Below are 6,147 nucleotides of genomic sequence, written 5' to 3' on the forward strand. Positions count from 1 at the left end.
CATCCCCTATTTCCTCCCACACAATATGCAAATGCAATGCTCAATCAATACACGTATTTTCTGTATTAATTCAATAGTCAAAATTTATGACTTAACCAATGTGATTAGTTTCAGTTATTCCTAATCCACATGTAATGTCTACAACAATCACGACTATCCTCCACCGATAGCCCAAAACAGTTATTTCTAGACTGGAAATAAATATATCAACAATTCAATAGGCGAGTGATTTAAATTATCCAACTACACCATTTAATCAATGAATTCCTCAATTTCATGAATTTAACCAAATTCTCCAATTTCCTTAAATTAATTATACAAATTAATTTATTAATACAACTAGGGTTTTTCCCAAAATTACCAAAGTGCTCCCAACATATTAAAATACCAAAACTTAGAACAAAACTTATAAGATGGAGTAGGAAATCCCTACCTCGAAGAAAATAACCCGAATGGAGAAGACGGAGATGAAGACCCAAATTCCAAAGTGCTCCAAAACACCAAACGTTCAGATTAAATGGATGCCCTCGACTCACTCTATCTTTTTAATAAAGGATCTGGGGTAGAAACACACTCTAAATAGATCAAACCTAAGAGAGAAGGTGAGTAGAGGGAGAGAAAAGTCGGACCTAGGGTTTTGGAATAAAAAAGAGGATGAAAAACTGATTAAAAAACCCGCTGCTGCTTATTTAAACTGGACAGGCTCGCTCGAGCGAAGATTTGGTCACTCGAGCGACCAGACACAAGAAAGCCTCGCTCGAGCGAAGAAAAGCTCGCTCGATCCAAGAATGCAATGCTTCAGGTCTATACTAAACGCAATCGCTCGCTCGAGCGAAGAAAAGCTGGCTCGAGCCACCAGACACAAAATATAACCCTCGCTCGAGCGGCCAAGTCCTCGCTCGAGCGACCAACCCAAAAACTAGACAGCAACACTTGGTTTCCGAACCCAACCAACCTGAAACAAACCTGCCCAACACATCCTATAACTCCAAATGAGAAAATAAAGGACGACAACAACAATTATACAATGACAGAATCTACGGAACCTAAGTCCGGATACAATAATCAAATGGGAAAAGACCGGGGTCACTATATTTTCTCCATGGAAGAGGGCTTTGTTCTTTTTTGTTGGAGGAACCTAGGATGAATTAACTACCGATGTTATCGAGTGAGGTCGATGTGAATTAGAGAGCACTGTACTGGTTATATGGTGTACTCTCATGCAGATTAGGTCATTGATGTTGGCTAATTAAATAGGATTAAATCAATTACATGTGGGTGGTTTTATGAAATAGAAAGGAAAGCAACCCTTTGTCTTAACTATTGACTTATTTGTGTGGACAATGATGGGTCTTTGTGTATACCATATTTAGAAGTGTGAGATAGTATTGTAGCCTCTTGCTAGAATTATGACCAGTATAATGATTGTGGAGATTCAGTATGAAGTCTGCTAATTGAATGGCTTGGATCATCTAAGTATAACCAATCTATGACTGATTTTGAGTTGGCGCAGCATGGAAGCAATGTGTGTGAAATGTGATAATGTGGTCAGGTTGCATTATGCTTCCATAAAATAAAAATTGAATGGCTTGAAGTATGACCAGTATAACGAACCAGGCTCTTTGTGACGTTTATTTAGCCATGATTTTGTTTTGTGGGAAATGATTTTCAGTTGGATCAAAGTACCATGTTTGTTTTTCAGAGTCGATCAGAAATTTGATATGTTACATATATGAACTGATTGATCAAACATCTTCCTGAGAGAACTATGAGTTATTTTCTGCTTTCTTTGGTCAAACATCCATGAAAAAGCACCTTTTGAGGAGGAAGTTTCCGAACCAACATGGCTGGCCTGTTGGTCAATAGTCTCTATACCTCGGTAGGATGTATGAGGTTTGACTCTTCTACCTTTTGTGTGAGTCGTTTTTCGTCATATTTGTTTGGAGTTTTCTGGTATTTGTTTGGTTTGATGAGCTTGTTGTATGATTGTGGCTACATGTTAAGACTTTATTTTTCCAGTTTGATGTAATTTTCTTGTTATTTATCTCCTCCTACCTATTGACCAAAATAAAGAAGAAAAGAGTTTCTGTTCGTATTGATTTGATGCGAAATGATAGGTTATATAAAAGCAGCTGGCTTGAATTAGCCTGGGCAATATTTTTGATTTGTAAAATATTTCAAAATAATTTGTTTTAAATTCAATTATTGGATTCATCAAAATAAGATTTTCAGAGCATCTGGAGAGGGTTTGATCCTTTTGATGCCAACATAGCAAGATATGAATAAATCACCTTATGATTATTATTATTGTTATTTGTTGTATATATATATATATATATTCCCTACTCGTATAGAATAAAATATAATCAATAGAAAATTAAAACTAATTACAAGAGAAGAGTTGATAACCGGATTAACCCCCAGTTTGATTACGAAAATGAGAAAAATATTAAACATAATATTTTCTTTATACAAAAAAAATAAAAAAATAAAATAAAAAATACTTGAAGCAATCATGAACTGCAAAATGATAGATTTTATGTTTTTCAATGGATGAATTTATTTTATATATATAAAAAATTCAATAAATAAATTTATTATGTTTTTTGTTTGTACAAGGTTCCCGTACAGATGCTACCCTTCGGCTCCATCCATGCCATGTCATGACTTAGCTTTGTCCGTACAAAATTCCAAAAGGAAGAACCGTGTAAAAAACCTGCTGTGAAGTTAAACTGGAGAAAAACAACTTTTTCAAAAACTACAAAATCTTTTGATACGCAAGTTTGATTTTGTATGCAAATGAAATGAGTCGTGTGATGTTATAATGTGTAGGGCTGCAAACGAACTGAACCGTTAATAAACAATACAACTTAGCTCGTTTAAAGTTCATTTGAATTTAACTCATTTATTAAATAAACACAAATTTTTATACTCATTTTGTATTGAGTTGAGATTGAGTAGACTCAAACTTAACTCGATTAAGTTTGTGAATATAGTTACATAAATTAATATTTATTTTTAATGATGCATCAAATATATTTTATTTGTCTACTTGTGTTTAGTGTTTGTACAAATTTAAATATTTGATTGATAAAATTGATTAATAACAAGTTTTTTTTGGATGCTCATAATGTTTTCTTTTTTCTCTTAATGTGCATTATAGTTTAGTGTTCTTTTTATTTATTTTTTAAAATATTCTCTTTGAACTTGAGTTTGACTCTTTTATATAATCGAGTTGACTTGAATTGAGCTCAAGCTCGAGCTCAGGTTTTTAAGTTTGTTGAGCTCATCTTGAGCTTGAGTTTGACAAGTTTTTAGCGAGCTGAACTCGAATACTTCAAAATATATCTCAATTCAATTTGGCTCGACTCGGTCCACTTAGACAAGAAACGTATTGTGAGATTGTTCATACCGATGCTTCCATGTCATGTTCTGTAGATATGAACGTTGAACCCTTAGGGGGGTTTTGTTTGGGTCTTTGAGATTCAAAATCATGGCGTTTAGTAGTCTTTGTATTGGCAGAACACAACCATTTTACTACTAATGATGAAATTGTTTTTGAGGTTGGTTTGACAAGGTCAGTGTGTTAGGTGCTGTTTGGTGCAAGTTAGGATATGTTTTTCAGAATTTGTTAGTGTTTGGTGCAATTTTGCTAATAAATTGTGAGATAAAAAAATATTTTAAAAAGCTAAAAAAAAAACCTGAAGCCGAGTAGGGATTGTTTTTAGCTTTTGCGTTTAGATTTGTAAACCAACAGATTATAGTAATTTAGCTATATATTGTTTTACGAAATAAAGAAAAAAAAATGCCTTCAATGTATATTGTTTTTTGGTTTTTTGGACAAATACAAAAGAAATCCCAAGATTTGAGTCCTTTAACAAAATAAATCATGAGTTTTTAATTTTATCAATTTAAATTCTAATATTTTGATTTGTTTTCAATTTAAACCGTTAATCTATTTTTATTAAGTAAAATCAACGGAAAAAAATATTTTAATTATTAAGCTCAATATAAGTATACATAAAATGTCAAAAATATTATTTTTATTGGAGTTTAATGATTAAAATATTATTTTTTAATTGTTTTTACTTAATAAAAATAGACAAATGGTTTAGATTGAAAATAAATTAAAAATTTAGAATTTAAATTGACAAAATTAAAAGTTTAGGGTTTATTCTGATATAATTGTCCCTTTTTTAGTTTTTGTTTTTTATGGTAATGCATTAATTTATAGTTTAAATCTGGTTTCTATTGAATCTTGCCCCAGTTTTGATATGTAATTGTGTAACCTCTTGAACAAGAGATGTCAAATGGGTTTCTCACTTGCAAGGAAATCTTCTCGACTGGGCTATTACTAAGAACTATAGGTGAAAAATGGATCATTAACGTTATGGTCCCAGACTTATCAGCTTATCTTTTTTTTAATGTTGTATTTGTGTGGTTGAAATTGAATTAATATAGTGTGGAGTCTACATATAAATGAATTTGAACCATAGATTGATGTTTTTGGATAAAATTTGGGATAAAAATTCCAAATTCGTAGTATTACTGAAAATGGATAGGTATAGGGCTGAGCTTGGTTCAGACTAAATCATTATTTACAGTTTTATGAAATTTAGAATCAAATTGAATTACAAAAATTTTGAAACCAAAATAATATTTTGCATAAGTTAAATAAGTGCACTTATTTGGGTCACATCACCTCTTTACTTTCTGTACATTTTTTTGTAAAAAGTCAAAAAATATACTTATTTAGATAATTTCAAACAATCCTTACTCGAACTTAGAAAATGTAATTTGCTTCGGTTTGGAACAACGATTTTTATATATTTTGTCATTATTTACAATATGATCACAATACGCTCAAAACATAAAACAATATGTCACAATTTTATAAACAACTGTTTAAAGGGAAATTTGGTCAAAATTTCATCGTAATAAAATTTTCATACATTAAGGACAAACAAAAATTTTTCTTGAAAAGTCCATTACACATCACTATTATCAAAATATCTTTGGTGAGTAATTTAATATTTTAAATTTTAAATTCCTATCTAAAAAAGAAAATTAAATTTTAAACTGATATAACTTTTAATTTAGACAACACTTTTTAATAAAATTAATATTTTTAAAATTCTCTCGTCAAGATTTGTTAAGTAAGATCTATGAAATTCTTTAAAAAAATTAATAAATTTTTTACCGTTGAAATTAATGTCAATAGTCAAATTTTATACTATCTCACAGTAAAACTTATTGTGAATCAAAATAAATTTACAAATAAAATTTATATTTTATTTTGTATTGTCTTCAGAATTAAATTGATTCGAATTTAATATTTTAATGACTTAATTTGTGAAATCAAAACTTTAAGAATTTAAACGAAAAAGATGTTAAATTGTAAGGACTATAACTGTAGGCCATGTTTGATTCACAAGACTAATAGTGATGGTATTAACAATCCCATCAAATTAGTGTGGTATTCACTATCTAATTGGATTAGTAGGATAAATTATCTTCTTATCCATTGTTTGATTTGCATTGGATAAGAAAACATATAAATGTAAAAGAGTCTTTTTATTTTATTTGCCAACTCAGGATATATAATCTTACTACTTCTCCATTATAAGTTTGTGGGATTAATTATCTATTGGATTAATAATTCTGAAATAAAATTTTATAACCAATACAAGATTATGAGGCACACGGATTAATAATCTCAATCTCATGTTCTAATCCTTTCAATCAAATATGCTCGCAGAATAATATCAACCTGGAAGCTTATACATGCCACTGCCCATTTTTCAATCAATCAACCCACATTAAGATTAAAAGTAAGTTTTTTGAGTCTCCTCTATAATTTATTTAATAATATTGACAATCACTCATGACATTGGTGCAATTGCACACAAATTTCAAATTCACCCATAAATTATTACATGGCTAATAATGAAGTAAGTCCAGTTGTACCCACAAAACACAAGGTTTTGCTAATAGCATCATCAACCCAACAAACAAGAACGCACGCTACAAAGTGCAAATAGTAAGAGCTAATAGCTTACATTTAAATGACTTAATTGACAAAATGGAAACTTTAAGAACTTAAATGAAAAAGATATTAAATTGTAAGGATTATAAATGTAGTTTATC

The sequence above is a fragment of the Camellia sinensis genome, chromosome 10 (genome assembly GCF_055761805.1).
Source record: "Camellia sinensis isolate YWXY chromosome 10, ASM5576180v1, whole genome shotgun sequence".
In the NCBI taxonomy this organism is placed as follows: domain Eukaryota; kingdom Viridiplantae; phylum Streptophyta; class Magnoliopsida; order Ericales; family Theaceae; genus Camellia; species Camellia sinensis.